The sequence below is a fragment of the Rhipicephalus microplus genome, chromosome 8, assembly GCF_043290135.1.
Source record: "Rhipicephalus microplus isolate Deutch F79 chromosome 8, USDA_Rmic, whole genome shotgun sequence".
In the NCBI taxonomy this organism is placed as follows: domain Eukaryota; kingdom Metazoa; phylum Arthropoda; class Arachnida; order Ixodida; family Ixodidae; genus Rhipicephalus; species Rhipicephalus microplus.
The window spans coordinates 94091910-94117786 of NC_134707.1; the positions used below are offsets into that span (position 1 = coordinate 94091910).

The following is a 25877-nucleotide window of genomic DNA, read 5'->3' on the forward strand; positions in this document are numbered from 1 at the left end:
GTGCAATTTCTTTCCCTTGCCACAGGAGCTGAGGGCTGTACAATCCCAGCTCACGAAGTGGTTCCCCTCCTGGACCAGTCAAGAAGTTGTGCACTTGGTCGAACCCAAGGGGTACTGCAGCAAAATCACGAAATCAGCTGGCGCTAATCAGACTTTCGCACAAAAAACCACCGTGCAAGAGGCAGTATAAATACAAACCGTGACGTCTACGCAATTTGTGTGTTCGGGTGCGACAACAGTATCCATGTGGAGAGTGGAAAGCTTGGCCACTTTTGCTTTACAGGAATTAGAGGCCTCAGTGAAACGTCCTTTTTTTCGGTAATTATAGCAGTGAGATGCACATGCTGGGCATTATGAGCGAAGATGCGATAAACGTCCGCAAAAAGAACAAGTAGCCTTTCCAGCGAGTTCTTTATTGACCTGCGCGTTGCGCTGTTTAGCATCGAGACGCCGTGGCGCTTTGTGAGCTTTCGTTGCGCTCATCTCGACCCGTATAATTGTTTAGGCAGTTACTTTTGCCTTTTTTTCTTTCTCGGCGTCTTCCCACTGGCACGCCAAAATCCAAGCATCCTTTAGTGATAATTTGGAAGTACGGCATAACTGCTCCAAAAGATGGCGATCTCCAAGGCCTACCACAAACCGGTCAGGTACAAGACGCTTTTGACTTGAGAAGACGGGTAGTTACAACGCTTTATAAGTCGGCATAATTCTGCATAGCAATCAGTAACACTTATCTGGTTCTAAAGTGCGCCTATTACAAGCGAGAAGACTTGTGGAGCTTGTTGGCCGGATCCACGAAGTGCTCGATGAAGCGCTTGACGACGGTTTGATAGGAAACCAGCTCGTCTGCATAAAGCGAGAAAGTTTTGAGCGAACGACGACTTTTCGGGCCCATACAGTACAATGGCGAACGTGTCTGGACTTCGACAAAAGCGTGACAGATTCCGGAGAGCATTGCGTAGTCCTCGTAACGCGTTTTTCACGTTGACCAACATGCAGCATTGGTGAAGTGGAATGCGTCTGGTTGCCCAATAGAAATTTCGAGCAACTTGCTTTCAGGAATTGGTTGCTCGTTAGTCAATGCTTCTTTAGCTTCCTTGGTCAGAAGTAATGAAGGTGTCTGCTTGGCCACTTCTGACACCTTGCTGGGTTGGTCACCTTGTTGTGCACTTCTCAGCAACACAAAACCAAGTGCATTATTTGCAGACGCCGGTCCCAGTCTCTGACTTGGTTGACGCCACCAGGCAGTTGACAATAACACAGATCGCACCACAACATACAAGATTTATGACGACGTCGAGGACTGGTTAGTCGTTGAACTGTCGAACAAAAGCTTTCGCGCACCTTCTTTGCTTTGGCGGACAGCGTTCGTACATGGTACGAGAACTGCGACATCATGATGTCTCCATGAGTTGATTATCGGCAGCAAATTCTCAGCATTTTCCCAAACAATGACCATCATGATTACTCTCAGCAACTCATTTAGTAATGCATCCAGAAACCGATTGAGAGTGTCACCTTGTTAGCGGAAAATATGACCCGCCTATTTCGACAACCTGAGCCCGAGATGCTGGCAGCCAGACAGCCTCAGACATTTCTTACAAGGCAGAAAAGAACAGCTGTTTGCCAGTCTTCTTCGTAACCCCCTGACAATCGTTGAGCAATTGTTCAAATAGGCTACAACTACCGATTGAGCACTACAGCAATGGTGCCGCCCTTACGTCCGACCAAAGAAAACGTCAATCAGCGCCTCTGCTCTGGCAGCCAGCTGTTAACGTTCTCTACCAGACCTTATTCATGAGGTTGTTCGGGCATATATGCGCAGCTTCCTTGTCCCTCCGCAAGAACCTGCAGTGGCTTCTGTTGCGGAAGTCAAGTGACAGCAAATGAGGCAAACCTTTCCGTTGCCCTAATTGCTACTAGACCAGTGATCTGTCAACTATGCGTCGAGCGTGCGTCGTCCAACACCTGCACCATACAACTTGTCTATTCTGGTTCATTCTCACAACGAGTCGCTACGAGTCGCTGGTCGCAATGTACAGCCCGCCACTGCTGCTGCTGACACCGTTGAAGAGGCCTCCACAATTTTTATTTATTTTTTTATTTATTCAAGGTACCTTACAGGCCCTAGGGGTGGGGGCGTTGAGTAAGGGGGGCGATACACTAGATACAAGTACATATACATGTCGAGTTGGCAAAAATACATGAGGAAAGATGCATTTGCAATATATTAAACAGAAAGCATTATAGATAAGTATATACATGTAAAGATGACGCACGCATGCAAACCGTAAGCGAAAGTGTACGTTTATTGAGCACAAGAAGGCAGTGGTTACATGGCACAGCTACCGCAATCTCAAAATGAATTCAAGTTTTATAAAACGAAAACTAATACTATGCGCGATGAAGATAAAAAAACGATAGATTTCATAGCGGCAGTACAGCGGGGTGAATTTACTGCACGAGGAAAAAAAAAAGGCGATATGCGAGATAACTGTTCGTCAGAAATAGCTTATCTGACGTTGCATGCGAACGATTCGCTTTGATGATGATGTTGTGTGAAAACGTTCCCAAAATTCATCCTTGCGCTGCGGAAAGGCATCTACTCGGAGAAGTTTGTCAAGTGGATCGGTAACATATGATGGACTGTTTTATGATTTGTCTCGGCAGCAATGTATTCAGGCAAACTATTTCAGAGAATAATGGCGCGGGAGAGTGCCGACTTGTTGAACGTGTCTGTAGAGCCGTATATACGGGAATAGCTGAGATGATTGTGTAATGTACGTGAGGTGAGATATGATTTGTGCAGACCAGTAACGGTGATTCGGGAGGAGTGAGTCATTTTATGAAAGAATGAAGTCAAGGAATTGTCATGACGGATGTTATAGAGTGGAAGTGAAGGTTGTGGTTTAATATACAATATACTGGAATGGAGACTAGTTATTGGCGATGAAGTGGCTTGACCTATTCTGAATTTTTTCCAATGTTTCAATTAAGTATTTTTGATGGGGAGACCAGATCGAACAGCCATATCCTATTTGAGGGCGGACCAGAGTTAAGTATGATAGTTTGCGAATGCTTGAAGGTGCTAATTTCACATTACGTTTAAAGAAACCAAGTGACCTGGAGGCGTTGGCAGATATGGCTTTAATGTGGTCGAACCACAATAGAGTAGGTGTAGGTATAATATCCAAGTACCGATATTGCGTTGCAATCGAGACAATGAACTGATTAATGCTGTATGAAAATTTGGATCTGCTAGATTTACACGTGAATGATATTACTTTGAATTTGGAGACATTTAGAGTCATGAGCCATGTACTACGTCAACCATTTAATACCTCGAGGTCATTTTGAAGTGACAGGTGATCTTTAAAGTTTTTAATTGGGCTATAAATAAAGAAGTCGTCGACAAATACCCTGACGCATGAAGAGACATGTGCCGGAAGATCATTGTTAAATATGAGGCAAATTAATGGTGCGAGTACGCTGCCTTGTGGTACACCGGAAGAAACATCAGTTAGAGAAGAAGAAAAATTGTTTACTGTTGTGTACTGCTGCATATTAGATTGAAAATTGCGAAGCCCTGATAGTATACGGGAGTCTTACTTCAAGGCGGATAGTTTCAATATCAGCCGACAGTGTGCAAACCGGTCAAAAGCCTTCGAATAGTCCAGAAACACGCAGTCAGTTTGATGAATATTGTTCATATTTGCATAAAGACCTGTGGTTAGTTTGAACACCTGAGTCTCACACGAAAAACCATTTTGGAAAGCGTGTTGATTTTTGAAAAATAAATTATTGCATTCCAGATGTCTGTAAATATGCGAAGCGATCATGTGTTTTAGCATTTTACAACAAACGCATGTAAGCGAAATAGGACGGTAATTTTCGCATGATGTTTTATTTCCACTTTTGAATATTGGTAGTACTGCCCCGCCGCGGTGGTCTAGTGGCTAAGGTACTCGGCTGCTGATCCGCAAGGCGCGGGTTCGAATCCCGGCTGCGGCGGCTGCATTTCCGATGGAGGCGGAAATGTTGTAGGCCCGTGTGCTCAGATTCGGGTGCATGCTAAAGAACCCCAGGTGGTCTAAATTTCCGGAGCCCTCCACTACGGCGTCTCTCATAATCATATAGTGGTTTTGCGACGTTAAACCCCACATATCAATCAATCAATATTGGTAGTACTTTTGCCAACTTCCAGTCAGACGGTACTTTGGTACGTTCTAGAGACTGCCGGACTATTTAGAGTAGAATTTTCCTTGAAACCTTTACTGTATTTTTAAGCATCTTAAAATTGATTCCATCTACACCGCTTCACGTAGATAACTTGAGATTGTTTATGGCTCCAACTATGCCGTCTAGCTCAATGTCTATTTGTTCCATGAATGGGTAGTCAAGCTCGGCTACATAGGGTATGTTTGTACTGTTCTCTTTTGTGAAGGCAGAAGTGAAAAAGGAATTAAGTGCTGTTGGGCATTGGCTAGCTGAAAGTGGGACGTTGTTGCAATCGTGTAATGAGATGTCCTGTTTTTTTTGCTGGTGGGATTGATGACTTTCCAAAATTTAGCTGGGTTGTTTTTCAGTAGTGTGAGTTGATCAATAGAATAATAGTTCGTTCGAACCTTACGTAAAGCAGCGCAACATGCTTTTATGCAGGTTCTATATTTGAGCTAACAAGAAGAACTGCCCGAGCACTTTGCTTTATTATATAGCTGTTTTTTATTCCGCATTTTTTGAAGATTTTTAGTGAACCACGGATTTGATTTATCCTTGCTAATTTTAACCAGTGGTAGATATTTGTCTAGTAACATACACAAAATTTGTTTGAAAATTAGCCAGTTCTCTTTGACAAACCAATTGTGGAAACAAGGTAGTAATGTACTTTTAAAAAAGAATGCTAGTTGATAACTCATCTCCTGATAATTGCATTTATTATAGTCTCTAATTTGTTTTACGTGTACAGCAGCTACAAGTCGGGGTATGTTTATCTCTACTTGGAGTAGCGTGTGGTCACTGAATTCGTTCAAATGATTCGTTTTACGCATTGTGTCCGGAGCAGTAGTTAGAATAAGATCTAGAATGTTTGCACTACGTGTAGGCTTCTGAACAGTATGAAAGAGGTTGAAGTCTAGAGTCAAGTTAAAAAAATCATTTGACGTCTTACATGGTGATGACAGCTAGTGTCATCCAGTCAATGAGGGGAAGTTAAAGTCACGTAATGTGTGAATTATGTCTGCTTTAAAATGTTCACATGCCTTGTTGATACTGTCTTGTAGCATAGTAGCAGCCTACAAGGATTTTGGAGGAAGGGACGGTACAGGCTACCCAAACTATTTCGAGATCAGAATTAGTGTTCACCAAAAATGAAGTGATGGTTCTTTTATGCCCTGAAAAACACCGCCTCATCTTTTACCAGTGTGATCACACCTGTAGTTATGGTACAAGCTAGCTGAGGTGAAGAGTTCATCATCACTGATGACCGGATTTAGCCAAGTTTCTGTGAAGGCAATAATTTCAGAACTTCTTTCACCCAGAAAAGCAGAGATGAAATCCTGTTTTGTCATAATGCTGTGTGTGTTTGCTAGTGACAGTGATAGTGAAGTATCAGCATACCTTGTTTGTTTATTCTGCATGTGCGTGCAACGCTGTAGCTACCTGACAGATTCGATAACTGTGATTCTCGCAGAGTCATATATGTATATCTTGGAAGCGATTCATAGCTTATGCTATAAGCACAGAGAGTGCGCATAAGCACAGAGAGCTTATACGCATTTTTCTGTTTCTTTGTTTTCTCACCAGAAGCCAAGTTTTTGGTGAAAAATGTTCTCGTATGGAAAATGCGGATCCTTTTAGTTTGTGTGCGAACAGCAGGATTTGCTCTTTATCCTCGAAGAACGTTAGTTTTGCTATTAGAGTCTTCTGCTTATCTCCTGTGTATTTACCTATTTGGTGCACACGCTCAAATTTCTGCTCCGTCCCAGCGACGCCTAAATTTTCTGAGCAACATTTTGCTATTTTTTTGTTCGGATTTTGTCCAGTCTTCATTAGGTTCATCGTCCAGCTCAAAAAAAGAAGGTTAGATCGCCGCAGTCTAATTTCAGAGTTACTACACCACAATAAAATTTCTGTTACTGTCACAGAACGAGCGCTAAAAATGAGCGCGCCGCCAAATTCTTGCCACAACGGGCGGGAAAAACGCCGCGAGGTCAAAAAGAAAAAAAAAAGCAAACGTCCGAAGCTCCCCGGGCGCGCGCTCTCCCCGCGGAAGCGTGGCGTCGCAGACGAACCTCCTCACCCCCCATCGGCGGCCCAGCAAGCCCGCGATTTTTCTAGAACGAACGGGGCGGGGCCATACCGAGTTGACTCACCGGCCGGAGAGGGCATTCCAACCGTCTCGCCCTCTTCCCAGCTTTCGCCGCGTGTCGCGCCGACGAAATGACGAGAAATTTCTGGAAGGTGGCGCGGAAGGTATTTAATCGAGCGGCCGAGACGAGAAATCAGGAGGCGACGGAAGTGAGCGCCAGAGTGCGTAGAGATTCCGCCGTATAGTAGGCGAAGTTTTGGTCCGTAGGGACGGCTCGAGCTACAGGCAAGAGCGTGGGTTTACCGCTATCGAGCGAAGACGCGGGCAACAGCTGCGTGTGTGAAGCCGACGTGTTCGGGCGAAGAAGTTTGAAGCTTGGAGAGTGGCCTATTGAAGACGGGACGTTTCCTGGAAGAGAAACTCCCGCGAGGTTTCCTGGAAGAGAAACTTCGAGGGCTGCGGAACGACAACAACGCTGGACTTTGAGTGAGTGATTCTCGGAAGAGTATCATCCAGACTTTGGTTCTAAGAACTTTGGACTGAATAGGTTTGCTATCTCTTTAGTCTTTAAGTGTCTTGGTTGTTCAATGCATGCGACTGCATTGTAGTGCGTATTGTTGTCTGTGTCCGTTGTTTCAAGTGTGGTTGATTGTACTGTGTAGTACGTTGTTTGTTTGGTGACGTATTGTATGTAATTATTGTGGAGTGTGCATTCTTGTGTATTGTTTTCGATCTGCCATTTTTGAGAATATAGTATTTGTTTTGTTTATCAACTCTCGGCTCTGACTTGTTCTTTGGGCCACAGCCGGCGTCCGCTGGCGCGCCAAAAAGGACCACTTCTAAATTGTCCACGCTTTCGTGGTGCGGTTCGGGGGGCCAATACTCCGGCCCTTGGAATTAGCCCGGCGATCGCCTCCCTAATTAACGGGACAGGTGTGACAATTGATCTGGCGTCCGCGACAGGACCTTTTGGTGCACAGTGTGTCCAAAGCAGTGAGAAAGAGCCTCGAGTTGTTGATAGTGCTATCGGAACGATTTTGTGTGTTGTCCAGTGTTCTCGTTAACGAGTTCAGGAGAGTGTTCCGATAGACTGATTTAGGCAGATACTTTTTGCACGCGGCAAGGTTTTAGTTGCGAGTTGCGAGACACAATGGATCTCGAAAAGTTAGTTGCTCTTGGTGAAAAGATGGGTCTTTCTGGCGCCGAACTACGGAAGTGGGTCACCCAGAAGGAGAAAGAAGAAAAAGAGAGAGCCAAAGAAGAAAAAGCAGCCGAGCTGGAAAAAGAGAGGTTGGCGGTCGAAAGAGCCAAAGCGGAAAAAGAAGCTGAGGTGGAGAGAGAGAGGTTGGCGACAGAGAGGGCCAAGGAAGAAAAGGCAGCTGAGTTGGAAAGAGAAAGGTTGGCCGCTGAAAGGGCGAGAGAAGAAAGAGAAGCAAAAGAGCGACAGCTGAAAGAAGAGAGGCAAAAGAGCGACAGCTGAAGGAAGAAAGAGAGCAGCAATTGAAGTTGGAGCTGGAGAGAGAAAAGTTGGCAGCCGAAAGGGCGAGAGAAGAAAGAGAAGCGGAGATGGCTGAAAGGGAACGGCAGCGGCAGCACGAGATGGAACTCGAGCGGCTCCGTTTGCAACAGCGAAGCGAAACTCCCGTCCAAGCTAGAGTTGAAAGCAGCGAACGGGAAGATCACGCCTTCCGCTTGAACCCAAGCAAGCTGCTCGTAGCGTTTGATGAAAGGAAGGACGACCTTGACGCATACCTTCACCGATTTGAGACGATTGCGAAGAGCCAGAATGGGCCGGAACATCAATGGGCAACTGCTTTGAGTACTTGCTTGAGTGGTGAAGCGCTCAGTGTGTACGGTAGGCTGACGCCGGCCGATGCAGCCAACTATGCAAAGGTGAAAGCTGCTTTGTTGAAGCGATTTAGATTCACTGTGGAAGGATTCCGGGACAGATTTCGGACAGGAAAGCCAGCTGACGGGGAGACGGCTACGCAGTATGCCGCCCGACTTTGCCATTATTTCGACAGATGGATTGAACTTTCAGGGACAGCGCAGGAGTACGATGAGCTTAGAGAGCTGCTAATTAGAGAACAATTTCTTACTAGTTGCCACCCAAGCCTGTCACTGTACTTGAAAGAGAGGAAGGCTGACTCACTTGAAGACATGCTTGAATTGGCTGATCAATTCTTGGAAGCGCAAGGTGGAACTAATTTGGCCAAGGTCAAGAAGGATTGTCCCGATGATTCGAAGAAATTGGCTCCCGAAGAAAAGAAGCGTGCACCAGAGAGCATTCCGCGATGTTTTCTGTGCAACCGAGTGGGTCATCGCGCGAAAAACTGTCGAACAATCTTTACGAACCCTACGGTAGTAAAATGTTTTAAGTGTGGTCAGACTGGGCACAAAGCAGATGCATGCCGAAACGGAGCGAGTCAAACTCACCAGGTATCCTGTGTGCAAGCAGCACCAAAATCCGATAATAATGCCGTCACCGACGGATTCGTAGAATTGAAAAATGGGGAGAAAATTCCTATTGTTGGTGCTGTAATGTCAAAACAGCCAACCGGTGTTACGAAAGGAATGCCAACGCTGCCTGGAAAAGTTGCGGACAAAAAGATTACGGTGTTAAGAGATACCGGCAGCTCCACTGTTATCGTGAGGAGAAATTTGGTACGGGAAAGTGAGTTGACAGGCAGAACGAAACCGGTTTGCCTAATTGACCGTACGGTTCGGATGCTTCCCGAAGCAGAGATTGAGGTGGAAACCCCGTACTTCCGCGGGAAAGTTCTCGCTCTATGTATGCCGAGCCCCCTTTACGACCTTGTCATCGGAAACATCGACGGGGCGCGAGGACCGAATGATCCGGAATGTTTGGGAGAAGACCCTAAGATAGAGCCCTCGCCAACCCAGCGACCGCGAGATACAGTGGAGGAGCATCTCGTGACGGATCTCACTAGAGCCCGAGGCGAAGCCGCGGCGCAAGAGACAGCGAAGGAGAAGACGATCGTGTCGAATAAGTTCACGGGCCGAGCAAACGGACTTACGTCGGCACGACCTCAACCGACCGACAGTGTAAAGGAGACGGAGTTGGCCAGCCGGGCAAAATGTGGGGGCATGATTAAGCGGGTAAATAAACAGACAGGACCCGTCGAATGTAATGACGCGTTAACGGTGTCGGAAGAGACAACGATGGCTGAGACGACGCCTCAGATATCGTCGTTGGAAGGGGCTCGCCGGAAAAGAACGTGGAAACCCAAGAAAAGATCGAGCGAGCACCGCAAAAAGGGGCGCAAGCGCTGCTCGAAGTACTCAGGATAAGTGCTGAGGTCGAATCTGAATGTGTTGGGCAGTGCTGAGTGCCATATGTTGTGTTAATGTTGTGTTATCTGTGTCACAAGTGTCGAAGTGTTGTGCTGTGATGTGATGTATAGTATTGTATCATTGTTGTAATGAGAGAACTTTGTACATTTGTATTATTGGGAATGTGTGGTGGAGTGTTGTACTCATGTGCTTGTGGTTGTGTTTTCACGTGTTGTTTAATTGAATTACAATGTACAATTGTATTAAGTGGTCTATTGTGAATGTGAAGTGTCATGAGCGACTGATGGTGTTACAGTCTGTGAGAGTGTGTGGTGACTGTTCGCGCTCGTCTGTGGGGTTTTGAATATTATGAGATAATATTCTTAAAGTGGGGGGCAGTGTCACAGAACGAGCGCTAAAAATGAGCGCGCCGCCAAATTCTTGCGACAACGGGCGGGAAAAACGCCGCGAGGTCAAAAAGAAAAAAAAAAGCAAACGTCCGAAGCTCCCCGGGCGCGCGCTCTGCCCGCGGAAGCGTGGCGTCGCAGACGAACCTCCTCACCCCGCATCGGCGGCCCAGCAAGCCCGCGATTTTTCTAGAACGAACGGGGCGGGGCCATACCGAGTTGACTCACCGGCCGGAGAGGGCATTCCAACCGTCTCGCCCTCTTCCCAGCTTTCGCCGCGTGTCGCGCCGACGAAATGACGAGAAATTTCTGGAAGGTGGCGCGGAAGGTATTTAATCGAGCGGCCGAGACGAGAAATCAGGAGGAGACGGAAGTGAGCGCCAGAGTGCGTAGAGATTCCGCCGTGTAGTCGGCGAAGTTTTGGTCCGTAGGGACAGCTCGAGCTACAGGCAAGAGCGTGGGTTTACCGCTATCGAGCGAAGACGCGGGCAACAGCTGCGTGTGTGAAGCCGACGTGTTCGGGCGAAGAAGTTTGAAGCTTGGAGAGTGGCCTATTGAAGACGGGACGTTTCCTGGAAGAGAAACTCCGGCGAGGTTTCCTGGAAGAGAAACTTCGAGGGCTGCGGAACGACAACAACGCTGGACTTTGAGTGAGTGATTCTCGGAAGAGTATCATCCAGACTTTGGTTCCAAGAATTTTGGACTGAATAGGTTTGCTATCTCTTTTGTCTTTAAGTGTCTTGGTTGTTCAATGCATGCGACTGCATTGTAGTGCGTATTGTTGTCTGTGTCCGTTGTTTCAAGTGTGGTTGATTGTACTGTGTAGTACGTTGTTTGTTTGGTGACGTATTGTATGTAATTATTGTGGAGTGTGCATTCTTGTGTATTGTTTTCGATCTGCCATTTTTGAGAATATAGTATTTGTTTTGTTTATCAACTCTCGGCTCTGACTTGTTCTTTGGGCCACAGCCGGCGTCCGCTGGCGCGCCAAAAAGGACCACTTCTAAATTGTCCACGCTTTCGTGGTGCGGTTCGGGGGGCCAATACTCCGGCCCTTGGAATTAGCCCGGCGATCGCCTCCCTAATTAACGGGACAGGTGTGACAGTTACCTTGCTAGACACAGCACGCAACACATCAGCCTTAGCCTCCGATAAACCTGCGCTATGGGGAGACGTGGAATGGCTTTGCAAGGCCGCGAATTTATCCATAAGCAAAGAAATTTTGTTGCTGGCTTCAACATGCTTTTCTTTCGAATCTTTCAATTCGGCCAATAAGATAGCTGGGCGTCTTCAAGCTTACAGATGGCGCTGCAACAGATGGGTTTTAAAGTAAAAAAAACACACCTTCAGTTATACTGCACACTTGTTCTCTTTATAGTCCATTTCATTGAGTCATGAAACTAACAAAAACAAAATAATATGGAGAATAGATCTGATACGACATTTTAAAATCGGAAAACAATTACCATTGCGCGAACAGGACTGTTTAGGTACAATCATTATCGAACGCGAGTTTTACCATAAAATACCAGGCATAAGAGTTATTATCTCAACTTAATTCGACCCGAGGATAGCACTTTCCATCCTCGTTAAGTTTGCCTATTGGTACAGTTGTCATTTTTTTAGTAATCACTTGTGACATACCTTGCAGCCCTGTTCCGTATTTTTTCATGTTTGTCACTTAAAGACAAATGCCAAGGGATTTCATACGGCACGAACGTATTGAGGCATGGGGTAATGTAGGCTAAATACGCCATTGCCAGTGCCTGTCTCAGGCTTCGCTGTATAGGTATAAAGGTTTGGTGGCCTGCGCCACCACGAATTCAACATGAGCATTTTTGAGTAGCCCTCCATTGCTTTTTATTCATTCTCTGCCTACTAGCAGCTGCACAGAAAAACCTGCTGTTCTTGAGTTTTTGCAGGAAACTGGAAAGCTGTTCGTAGAAGACGGGTCGGCCATAGACGCCACCCTTATTCCCATCTTTAATTCTCTCTCATTTACTCCCTGCAGACACGGCTTCCACTTAAGGCTGCAGAAATAGCGTATTTTGCACTCCTCATGCTCCTTCTCTCATCGCTCGCGTATGGTGGCCAGCGAATGGCATTTAACTGCGGTTAGTGGTTGTTTTGCGGTAGTTGCTCAAACTAGAGATCTTTTATTTTTATTTTTATTTATTTATTATATACTGCAGACCCTTAGGTCCAAGCAGGTGGGCAGTTACAAGGGAACATAGTCGAACAATAGGTGGCATAAAGATTGTTTGGGGTAAGTGTTCCATACACTCATAGCGAACACAAGAAGCGACATAGCAAATTATTTCATAACACATGTACCGGACAAAAGAGAAAAAACACCACAAATTGATACTTCATATGTTGTGCGATTACGGTAAAAATAAATACAAAACAAATACAAAACAATAAACACAATTATTTTCCCCGTTCAAGCCAAGAAAGTAATGAATACATAAGTATACAATAAGTACAGCACATACAAGATGAAAAAGAAAACGAAAAGAAAAGAAAAACGCTGTAATAAAAGATTGGAAACCTGAATTTTCGGGACAATGCTATTTAGAGCGAAGGAGAAATAGATTCTCTGAGGATGCCCGAGTTGTTCCGTTCCAATCTGAGACCGTGCGTCGAAAATATGAGAACTTATAAGCGTCTGTCCTGCAGAAATAGGGTGTTAGATATTTGGCATGATGATGCCTTGTGGGTCTGGTTGATAACGATTTTAGGTACGGCGATGGGTCAATCGCAAGTTTGTGGTTCAGAAGAAGAGAAAAAAGGTCAATTCTTATCTGTTTTCGACATGTGCTAAGAAGGGAATTGCCATTGGCCTTCTTTATCTCAGAAGGAGAGTCGACTCATGAGAACTTGTTAAAAATGAACCGTACGGCTTTCCTTTGTATTCTTTCCAGGCACTTGATGTTAGTTTAAGTGTATGGGTACCATACTTCACTCGCGTATTCTAATTTAGGTCTTATTAAAGAATAATAGGCCAGTAATTTAACAATGCTTGGGGCATTATGAAGCTTATGTTTTACAAAGCAAAGTTTTTTGAATGCAGCGGAGGAAATAATATTTATATGTTATACGATAAGGGAGCTGTTATTGTAACACCTAAGTATTTATAGCTATCGACTTGCCTAAGTGGCAAAGAACCAAGCTGGTAAGTAAAAGACAGGGGTGCTTTTTTACGCGTTATAGGGAGAAGTACGGTTTTATCGGCGTTTAAAACCCTGCCCTATTTTTCGCATCACTGCAATACGTTATTTAAATTGCTATTTAACACAACCTGATCATCAAGATGAAAAATTTCTTTGAATAATACGAAGTCATCTTCAAATAATCGAATTTGAACACCAGGGCTCACTACGCTAACAATATCATTAATATAAACCAAGAAAAGCAGGGGCCTAGGACACTGCCTTGTGGCACCCCTGAAGTGACTGCCAAACTTTCAGAACGTTCACCTCCAATGTCAATATATTGCTTCCTGTTAGTCAGGTAAGCAGAAATCGAACTGATGAAGTGTTCAGGGAGGCCAAGAATTCTAAGCTTTATGATCAGTTTAGTGTGCGGAACTTTGTCAAAAGCTTTACTAAAATCAAGAAATATTACATCTACTTGGCCTTTAGAATCAAGAGATGAAGCGAATGAGTGAACTACTGTTATTAGTTGAGTTGTCGTTGAATACCCTACTTGGCCTTTAGAATCAAGAGATGAAGCGAATGAGTGAACTACTGTTATTAGTTGAGTTGTCGTTGAATACCCTTTTCGAAAGCCATGCTGATGTTCTGTTAGTGCAGCATTATTTTCTAGAAATTCACGAACACAGTTGGCTTTAATATGTTCCACAAGTTTGCAGCATCGGGATGTCAGTGAAACAGGACGATAATTTTGTATGTGTCCTGTCACCTTTCTTGAACCCTGGAACAACCCGGGCTATCTTCCAGTCAATAGGCAGTTGTGCAGTGATGACTCAGACACGATACAAGATTACAAGAAAGTTTGCAAGAAGCTCGGCATATAGTTTGAGAAATATGTTAGGGATCTCATCGGGACCAGAAGAACTCTTAGTTTTTACGTTAAGAAGCATATTAAATAGCCCAGCATACGATACAAAACTCCTATTTAATTGTTTGGAAAATGTGCCGTCACACGCGCATACAGTTGCATTAGAGAATACATCTTGTAAATAGTTGTTGAAGTGTTGAGCAACCTCACACTTATCTGTCACCGGCTTCCCGTCAACTCATATTTGAGTAACTGGTTTCTTGATATCTTTTATGTAGTGCCAAAACTTATCAGGCTCATTTTTCATGAATTTAGGAAGCGGTATTTCGAAATAATAATCTTTTGCTGTGCAAAGTGCACGAGCGAGGTCATCTTGCATCTGCCTTATGTTGTCATTCTGAACATGTTTTTTTTTATATCTCTTTATCCTGCGTTTTAGTTGAATGATCTTCCGATTCATCCAAGGCGTTTCCTTTTTAACTTTCTTCAGTTTACTAGGGACGAAATTATCCAGGCAATAGTGGCCCATGTATTTGAACTTGTTCCAAAGTAATTGAGCGCTGTTGCCCTCAAAATCAATCAAACAGTTTTGCAAGTAATTAATAATGCTTGGGTCATTGGCATGAGAAAAGTCCTTAAAAGAACGTGCAGGGACGTGTTTATTTTTTTAAGTGGTTGAAGGGGTAATAATATGCTTTCGAGATGGTGATCAGACAGCCCTGGCTCCACTTCTACAGTGCAATCAGAAAAATCACGACTGATAAACGCCAGGTCTAACACAGAGCTAGATGAAATCTGTACACGAGTTGGTTCATGGACTACCTGCATTAAATTATACCTTAACATAATATCGAACATAATGCTAACGTGTTTATTATATGAGCTACTGGCAGCAATGCCTTGACAATCTACTCCCGGCAGGTTGAAATCACCGAGAACAATGTTCTTATTTTCGTGCATTGGCATTTCAATATTCAGCGTCTCTAATACATCCGTTGTGGCATCTGGAGGTCTATAAAGTGCGTACAAAATCAAACTCTGACCCCAGATAGAGATTTTAACACGCAGGCTTTCGATACCTACTAAGTCATCTAATAAAACCTATCTTTAACTAAGATAGCCATGCTTCCGCCCCTAGCCGGCCGATCTTTACGAAATGCTGTGCAAGAAGGGAGCAATATGTCATTGTCACATATCTCCTCATTCAACCAGGTTTCTGTTAAGACAGCTACATGAGGAGCATACTGTAGCAATAAAATTTCTAAAGATTCAGTTTTGTTTTTCACACTGCGGGCGTTTACAATCAATATTCAGAGTTGTTTAGGGCTTTTAAAGGCATCATGTCAGTCGCAAGATAATGTCGATGTACTATCGCGCTGACCTTTTACGTGCGTGGACTGTGCGGTTTTTGTTGCTTCAATACGTTTGTTCAGCGTTTCGTCCCAATAAAAGTATTCTTTATCTATTCTTAGTCTGTCGTGAATAAGCGAGACCTTCTTCCCGAGTTGCTTTTCACTTTTAGCACTTTCCCACAGTAGTTTTCGTTTTCTTAATGTTAATGCGCAGTAGTCATTGTGGACAAATACTGAGCTGCCTTTTAGCGTTTTTACATTAGCGAAGATTTCCTGTTTTTTGTTGAAATCTTGGAGGTATATGATCACTGGGCGCTCGCCTTTGTGATGTCCAAGTCGATGAATGCGACCAATGGATCTACATTTCACGCCAAGCTTAACTTCGAACTCGTCTTTCACAACCTTATCCTTAAGCGATGTTTCAGTTTCATCGGATGATTCGGGTATTCCATGAACTATCAAGTTAGATCGTCTGCTTCGGTCCTCCAGATCTGTAAGTTTTTGGCTTGAAAATTTATGACATGCTCCACTGACTGTAGCACTGCCTCTACTATATCAGCTTGCCCTAAAGGAACATCATAGAACATCATCATTTGTTGAACATTATAGGGTTTGTAAATAATAATGTTGCCCTTTTGCATGATTAATGGTTTCAAACCATGCTCGAAAACCTAATCTGTGCCTAAATAGCAGTCATATAGGCGATTATTCGGAAAATAGGCATTTAGAGGTACCTATAGGCATTTAGGCACGAACACTTAAACATGCATTTACAGGCACTATAAAACACTATACAAGACCTTCTTAACATCCTATATGTGTTCATATATCAAAATGATATGATAGGCACGCAAAGAACAAAACAGGCACTTGCCTATATTCCGGTTCTTAGTAATAACGTGCTGGGGAAGAGCATTAACAGCCAAGCTGGTACACGCAGTTCTAAGCTGCTATGAACACAAACGAATCATTTGATAGAGCGGCTTAACCAAACGCTTTCAGATATGCTTTGAATGTACTATAATGCGGAATATAAAACTGGAATGAGATACTACCGTATATCAGTTTCGCGTGCAATATGGCAAAGCAAGACATAGCTTATAGCCGCGAAGTAACAACCATGCTCGACGTTATGCTGACGGCATGAAAACAATGGCATTGAAACAAGTGCCGATGACGCAACGCAGCTTTCGTTGGGCAGTTTGTTCTGAATAAAAAGTCACACCTTTGATGCAACGGCGAAGCAATAAACGCCATCGCAACTAATTGAAAGGTCCCTGCAAAGTGAAAAAGCAGGTAGAAATGTGCCCCGTATTTGTCACGCACAAACGACGCACGAAACGTACTCACAACTACAGATGCACATGACTAAGCGTCTCAGTTGTTACTTCACTGTCTCTGAAAATCACGCGCTTTTGATTTATCAGTGGGCTTCAACTTCCTAAAACCACCATATGATTATGAGAGATGCCGTAGTGGAGGGCTCCGAAAATTTCGACAACCTGGGGTTCTTTAACGTGCGCCCAAATCCGAGCACACGGGCCTACAACATTTCCGCCTCCATCGGAAATACAGCCTTTGCAGCCGGGATTCAATCCCGCGACCTGCGGGTCCGTAGCCGAGTACCTTAGCCACTAGACCATAGTGGCGGGGCAGCACGCGCTTTTCGCAAACGGAGACTGCAATGATTGTAGTGACTTTTGTGTGCCTGGTAACTACAGCAGAATCGTTCCAGGTGAAGCCCGACGCCAGCCAAAACGTACGACCCTCCCCTCCTCCCCAGCGCGAGATAAGGGCGGGCGAGGGAGCGCCACTCCCCTCCTCTAAGTGGGGCAAAGTATAAGCGTGGGTGATTGGAGCACGTGCCATCACGTGATCTGATGACACGCGATCATTGCGCCACCTTGCTGGTATACTGAAAAAAAAACACAATTTCTCTGACATTCCCGTCAGCAGCGGAAAGTGGTAGATATATATAGCCTGCCGTTTAAGCGAACGCAGAAGGGCGTGATCTTCGGCGTTGCAGGGGTTGACGCCTCGTACTCACGATTGAGAGGACCCAAATTCGATGATGCGCGCCGGAGTGTATTTGTGGTATTGTTTCTTGGACACACACGCACACACACACACACACACACACACACACACACACACACACACACACACACACACACATATATATATATATATATATATATATATATATATACATATATATATATATATATATATATATATATATATATATATATATATATATATATATATATATATATATATATATATATATATATATATATAGTTTCATTCATAATAGGGGTGATGCTTTCTTTTCGTTCGCCGATCTATGTTATTAAGTTTCAAATGAATAAGGTCGTGTGCTCCTGCATACTCGCTTGTTCGAGTTTGCAGTAGTTGCTATTCAAAGCAGATGCATGCACGCACGCTACCAATGCATGGACATTATACGTATACGAATGAACAAACAGACCCCTATGCTGCGTAAGCGTGACCTTCGCACGCGCGCGCGTGTGTGTATTTACACACACACACACACACATATATATATATATATATATATATATATATATATATATATATATATATACAGAGACACACACACACACATATATATATGTATATGTGTGTGTATGTGTGTGTGTTTATATATATATTTATATATGTGTGTATATACACACACGCGTGCGCGTGAGAAGGTCACGCTTACGCAGCATAGGGGTCTGTATGTTCATTCGTATACGTATAATGTCCATGGATTGGTAGCGTGCGTGCATGCATCTGCTTTGAATAGCAACTACTGCAAACTCGAACAAGCGAGTATGCAGGAGCACATGACCTTATTTATTTGAAACGTGAAGTGAAGTGAAGTTTTATTTTCCTTTCACACAAAGGGGGTAGCCGGGGCTAAAGGCTGGAGTGCCTGACAGAGGCCTCGGCTCCCTTGTACAGTCTGACATAAATAAACGAAAACACATAATTGCAGTGTTAGCTGCATTTGCCAGTGTAACACAATGTAACACAATGCTGCCAAGCATGCAGCGTAGACAAAATACAAAGCATTATAAATATACAGAATATAAACTTAATACAAGCTTATACAAAGCACAAATCAGATTCGAGTAAATATTTCTTTGTTTGTTTTTTGAATAATTTCAATGCAACATCAAAATCAACATTCGTCAACATTTTATTAATAACCACAGTGACCTGATAATTTAATTTTTGTTTGCCATAGTTTGTGCGCGTTTTAGGGACCCGGTGGATTTGTTTTCGAAAGTGATATGCATCGTTAGACAAAGTAAAGTCTTGAGTGTGCAGTTGATTGCTCTTAATATACTGCAACAGTCGAAAGAGGTAGACTTGGTTCGCTTTAAGCAGATCGTAAGTACGGAACAATGGCAACGTGGAAAAGTCTTTGGGTCTGCCACGGTACCCATGAATGCACCGCAAGGCTCTCTTTTGGAGTACTAGTAGTTTTTGATAGTTAGTAGGCGTAGTTGTTCCCCATACGAGAATACAATAGGTTAACTTAGAATACACAAGCGCATAATACATCTGCAGTCTCAACCACACGGGTACCAGACAAGCTACTTTGTAGAGACAGCCAACACTTTTACTTATTTCAGATGCTAATTTTGACACATGTGTGTTCCATGAAAGGTTCTGGTGGAACCAGACACCAAGAAATTTAATGCAGTCGACCTCATGTATTCTTACCCGACCAAATTGAATATTGGCCTTATATGAATCAGCAGTATTAATTGGCCTAAAAATAATGTAGCTAGTTTTGGATAAATTTAAGGAAAACATGTTGCGTTGTAGCCATGACTGCAAGTTTCCTAAGTACCAGTTTACCGTAGCTTCCGCTTGTACAAGAGATTTGGCTGTAAAAAATATGTTCGTATCATCCGCATACATAATCATGTCATGAGAGCCTGGTAGTTTAGTAATATCATTAATATATATTAAAAACAATAGAGGTCCTAATATAGAGCCCTGGGGGACTCCACAAGTGACAGTTAGTCGGTTAGATGCAACATCATTCACCCGTACGTACTGCATCCTATGACGTAAATAATCCTGCACTAAGTTATGTGTGACACCACGTACACCATAGTAATTCAACTTTTCTAAAAGGATATTGTGCTGTACGCAGTCAAACGCCTTTCGAAAATCTAAAAAGAGACCAAGAGTGTAGTGTTTGTGTTCTATATTTTCAAGTATTTTGTCTTTAATAACGAGTAGCGCCTGCTCTGCGGATTTTTTCTTCAGAAAACCGTACTGGCAAGCAGATATCAGGTTGTGTTTAGTGAAAAAACATTCGAGCCTGCAATTGATAACTCCTTCAAATAATTTAGAAAATACTGGTAACACAGAAATTGGTCGGTAGTTTGACATTTCCATTCGATTGCCACTTTTGTATATCGGACAAACCTTGGCGATTTTTAGGTCATCAGGAAACACACCTGTAGTAAACATTAGGTTTACAAGATAAGACAATACGTCAGATATCAAAGGCGCAACGCGCTTAATGGGGACAGATTTTATATCGTCATGACCTGCAGATACATCATTTTTTAACTTGTTGATTAAAATCACTATTTCTTGAGAGGAACTGGGTGAAAAAAACACAGACTTCGATAAAGAAGTAATATTGTTAATCAATACATTATCAGGTTCAGGTGTATCACCGAGCGGTTTACCAACATTGACAAAGTACTTATTAAAAGCACAAGCTAAATCAAAACCACACAAATTTCCGTCCGGCGTACTTATCTCGTTCAGCGCATTATTATCTTTCCCTTTCGTTAGATTAGCTACTTCTCTCCATACTTTACCACTGTCGTTTTGGATTCCCGTAAAACGCTCGATAAAATAATTTGTTTTTGCTGTCTTTAATTCTTTACTCAGTTGATTTCGATACTTTTTATACTCTTTTAGAATGTTGGGATCCCGGTTCTGAATAAAGGAGTGGTACATTTTGTTCTTAGTGCAGATTTTTTCATGCAAATGTTTGGTTATCCACGGCTTTCTGAACTTCTTCCTATTTACTCTTCTTCTAATTAGAGGAAAAGCGTCATTATAGGCATTTAAAAACTTCTTAATAAATTCTGAGTACGCCCTGTTTACGTCATCAATACTGTATATGTTATGCCAGTTTATATTCCGAATGAGGCATTGAAACTTGTTTAAATTCTTATCATTTATTTGCCGCGTCATATATCTATCAACTGTAACCTTGCGTTCGCGCACTCTGTTGATAAAACAAAAAATTGGAATATGGTCACTAATGTCCGAACTCAGTAATCCAGATTCAATATTACGCGGTTCAATGTTTGTAACACAAACATCTAAAAGGGTGGCTGTGTCAAGAGTAATTCTAGTAGGCAAAGTAATGTGATTGTAACATGCGAAAGATGAAATAACACCGTTGAAATCGGCAGTGCACGGGTCGTCATGCAATAGATTTATATTAATGTCGCCCATGAGTACAAATGGAAGAGTGCTAGAATTCAAATTTTCAAGCATTTTTTCAAGGAAATCTAGAAACTCTCGCTTATTTCCAGTCGGTGGCCTATAAATTGCTACGACAATTACATTGGGCAGTGATACCGCTAAACATTCAACACTAGGGCTCATTATTGAGTAGTCCTCAAGAACAGAGTGCGGGTAGCAGCATTTAGCATATATAGCAAGGCCTCCACCTCTTCCATTGGGACGTAGGAGACCGTTATAAGCGTAGTTATTGAAATGAAGGCGGTCATCATGTGTGAGCAACCATGTCTCAGAAAATACTAATACATCGAATTCTGTTGTTAGTAAGGTAAAAAGGTGATCGAGGCGGTCGCCTTTGTTTTTGAGGCTTCTTATGTTAAAGTGAATAACAGACAGTTCCTGGCGTCGGTTATGGAACTTAGCGTTGAAAGATTCAGAGTTGTATAAAGAACAAGTCGGTATTTGGAACATAGCCATGATTCCTCAAGCGAGAAATAATACAGCTATTGTGATATTTTGCACAAATCGCTCTCACCGGCAATCCTGACGGCATTGGAAGATTCATTCCGTCTGGCGAAAATCTTGCCCCCGCTTGTCCAAACGAATTTCCAAGACATTTCTTTCTTGCGGGCAATTGTGGCTCCCAGTAGTTGCTTATTAGCACGGGTTAAATGTTCGTTAACGTACACCCTATCGGATCCAGGAAGCCCTAGCATTTGATTTGTGATCTGTCGTTTCCTAGCTTTCGCAAGAACGGCCTGTCGCTTGTCTCGGCGCACGAAGCGAACGATAATGTTGCTCTCGCCCGTTACTCGTGTTGCTATCTTGTGACATGTGTCAATGTCAGCAGCACAAACTGGTTCGTCAATAACTTCGCCAAGTTTTCGTATGACATCATTAGCATTGTCTGCTGCCTTCACGCCCTTAAGCTCTAGATTATTCAAACGGCTATATTGTTCGAGCTCATCAACTCGTTGCGCTAGCTGCTTGTTTTCTTTCTTGAGATCTTCGTTACTTTTGAGCAGGACGCTCAGTTCCTGCCTCAAAGCTTTCAGTTCGGAGTTAATCGCCTTGGTTTCATCACAAGTGTCGCTACAAAACTTCACACTTTCTTTAACAGAGCGCATTTCAAGTCTCATTTCACGCTTGAAATCATCGAGAGCTTTCACAAAATCCTTCGTCATTGCTATGAACAGAACAATGCAGGCCTGGCAGCAGTGCTAAGAAACTTATAACGTGAATACACGAATGTCCCAATAACACAAAAAGCAGCAGCAGCAGCGGTGGTGGTTGCGGTATAAGACAAAACGTAATAACATAGATCGGCGAACGAAAAGAAAGCATCACCCCTATTATCAATGAAACTACAATTTGACTTATCTGAAGATTAACTGGCTCAGGCATCGCTTCGTTCTGTAACCAAGTAAACAGCAAGTGTATTCTGCTTTTTAGGGGGAAAACTTATTCAATGGGACACATACAATCGAGAGCACGACTCGCCGCGGAGTTACCCCTGAAACTATCAAGGCCTTGCCTGTAGCAGTGTATAGCAACGCAACACAAAAGTGCTAGCGCCTTCCGGAGAGACCCGCTACACATGAGCTGTTGCCTTCTTCAACCTCGGGCTCGCTAGACAGGTTAACTTCAAGTAGATCTGGTGGAGTTTGCTGAAGAGGCTCAATGTTTGCGCCCACAGCACAGCTATTTCCGCTGTTTTGCCAGTGAACCTGTTTATGCCATTGAGAATGAGGCGGTTCGAAGCGAGCGCACTCTCTATCAAGAAGCTTCAGTACAGAGCCGAGTGAAATTGCCTCGTTGGTCCTGTTAAGCGCAGCCATGTTTTTAATAAATGCGAAGCATTTTTAGCGAACTTTGGCGTTTTTCATCTGTCTATCTATCTATCTATCTGTCTATCTATCTATCTATCTATCTATCTATCTATCTATCTATCTATCTATCTATCTATCTATCTGTCTATCTATCTATCTATATATCTATCTATCTATCTATCTATCTATCTATCTATCTATCTATGTATCTATCTATCTATCCGCTTACGTTTGGGTGCCCTCGTGGTCACCCCCTAACTTGGCGTGAACGAAAATTAACATGGGAAGGTAAGATGGTTTCACGAATATGACGCGCTGGTTAAGACATAAAAAATTATGTCACAATCCGGCCACGTACATCATCAAACACTTCGCGCCCGACAGTGGCACATAGCCATCGGCGGGTATGTGCCGCTGAAATGCGGGTATGTGCCCGAGGTGATTCACACTTGGTATCCACTACAGGAATGACGAGTACACACATGCGCAATTTTAGCATGTGAGCGTTAAGAAATACCCGACATCAGTTGCGTCTACTCAACGAAGGCAAAGAGTAAAATTTAGGGTCGTAGCTGCAATCGAACCCTAGCATTCTGCTTGGCGATAAAGCATTTTACCCAGGTCTCAGAACTACATTTCAAATAGACGCTAATCTTCGTGAAACGTCAGTAGTGGGTGCAGTGCGGCCTGACCAATTTTATAAATATTACATTTGCACTCCTTTGATACAGCCATCGCGTCGTGTTAACGTCAATTGTGGTTAGTTGCCATGCGCTGAAGTTGGGTTATGTGGCAGTGTCCAGGGCCAGCATCTTTGCAAGCATCAGCGCTTTATATCAACTTGTGGTGTTGCTACTACGCATGTTCCAGTTGGCATCGTTGCGCAAGTGGAAGCAACTGGTTATATAAACATCTGGAACTTTACAGCATATGTCTGTGCTTGAAAATTCGTACATAAATGTAGCGTCATTTCATGATGTTTAACTTTAATAAAAATTGCAACACGGTCACCTTCCCTCCGTATGCTTCGCATAACGTCGATTTCCAGGTTCGTGGGATCTGCCAAATTTTTTTCGACCCGTGTCGCCAGTGCATAAAGTGCTTTTTGGACATGCGAATAATTCGCCTCGGAGTTCGTCCCTGCCTGACATACGCAGTGAAGTAAGCGGCGGGAGTGACATTGACTCTCTCCGCACACTCCCAAAGTATGTGTCGCAGTGTGGCCCTTTCCCCGTACGATTTGCGCGCGTCCGTCGGGTATAGGCTTGGCTAACACAGGCGTACGATCACCAGGCTGGGGTACATATTTTTATGTAATAATATCTTAGGTGCGGCCTTTATGTTGTTTTATTTGTTTGTGGTTGAAGGTATTTGTGCCTGTTTAGTCTGTATTGTTGTGCGATGTCGTTCAATGTGGTCGGGAGATCACCCCATGACAATTCCAGTTACTGTTGTGTTATTAATGTTAATTTGTACTCTATAACAAAAGACAGTTACAGCGCGAAAAAATAAACGATGGTAAAAGCGATGGTGCAAGGACAAGCAGTGCGTATATGTCCCCACATATCGTCTGTCGTTAACTACTTTGCACTCACAACAGCCTCCTAAGATTATGTTGAATCGTCTCCGTTCCTGAGCACATGAATTGTCAGCTTTGAAATGACTTCGCAAATTACTAGAGTTTTGCTCTGATCTATTATTCGTATTCTAGCAAAAAATTTGTAACGTATTTAGGCGGGCATGCACTCGCATAGTTTAAGAACTCCGGTACCACAGAGTCACTGGATGCTCAGAAATACATATTCTACATGAGAACGAAATTCGGTACATATTGTCAACGTTTGTCGAACTCACTCGCCAAACTTTGCAATATGAGGCAAAATGAATGATTAGTTATTACTCACTTTTATGATATCGAGTTCTCCATCAAAGTTTGAATCGCTTTGTATATCATTTCCTACACTTCGTAAGAACAGCTTATGGAATAAGAACAAAATAAGTCCAACTGAATGCGCCCTATTTCCCAGCATCTTTAGAAGTGGCATTTCGTATGTTGCTAAAGCCATAAATATGTTCTTGCTACTAAACGGACTGATCTCTAGTCAGTAAAGTGACCCTTCTTATAGAATTGAATACACGTGAACACGATGTGACTTTATAGAAAATAGCGAATAATGAATTCACAGAAGAGTGTAATGAACTTCATTGTAATCAAGAGTTCATTTGAACGTAATTGTTAAAGGTTATTGCCTGACGCGAAATCAATAGCATCCGTTTATGAATTCTGGTTTCCATAGAGTCGCTGGCTTTTTCGTACAGAAATGTGCTTGTTGTGCATTGAACAGTGAATCCAAAATGTTTCGTTATTGTTTTGCCTTGTATTCTGTGTGGGTGTTGGAAACTGGCAAAAGACGTTGCTAAACTCAAGGAAGAAATGAAGGCAGAGCTGTTAATGATGAAATAAGAGATGAAACAAGAGATCAAACCTTTGCGTGATACCCTTGAAAGAGATATACAAAATGAAATTCGTTTGCTAACAAATGAACAGCATTGATGGAAAGCCTTCACTTCAGCTGCACAAGAACAAACTGGACGATGTGATCACAAAAAACACGGTTCTTGAACGCGAAAATACCTCTCATCGTGTTGAGTGTAAATTACTTGACAGCAAGGGCAGGAATCTTGAAGCAAGCCTTGTTATTACTGAGCAATACTCGAGGAAAGCAAACTTCGAAATACAAGGTTTACTGAAAGAAGACATTGAATTTGTTATTAACATTGTCTCTATAATTGGCAGTGCCATAAGTGAACACATGACTGCAGGTGATACTGAGGTCTGTCATCGGGTGCCGAGCCGAGATAGCTGTGGATGTAATATCATTGTCCAGTTTAAGTCTCGTGCGAAGCGAGACAGCGTTACAAGGAATGCAAAACGAGCTCGACTGACTAACAAGTATGTCGGACCGACCAGTGAAAACGCTATCTATGTGAATGAGCATCTTCGCCCAGCCTTGAAGAAACTTCTAGCTCTTGCTGTGAAGAATAAGTATGAATAAAGGTGAAAATCCGTATGGTCATTTACCGGGAAAATCTACGTAGAGCAATCTGATAATACATACGCCGTGCATGTTGTGAATGAGCATGACAT

The 25877-nt window shown here is 43.1% G+C and overlaps 1 protein-coding gene across 6 annotated transcripts in view; it reads right to left on the reverse strand.

The window, feature by feature from the left end:
• The window catches only part of LOC119185278 (uncharacterized), a 50171-nt gene extending 25332 nt beyond the window's left edge, over positions 1 to 24839 (reverse strand). For all 6 annotated transcript variants that reach the window (XR_012885732.1, XR_012885730.1, XR_012885729.1 and 3 more), the window contains exon 1: positions 24634 to 24839. The gene's annotated coding sequence lies outside the window, so the exon portion shown is untranslated. The remainder of the gene's footprint in view (positions 1 to 24633) is intronic.
• Between the last annotated feature and the right edge of the window lie 1038 nt (positions 24840 to 25877).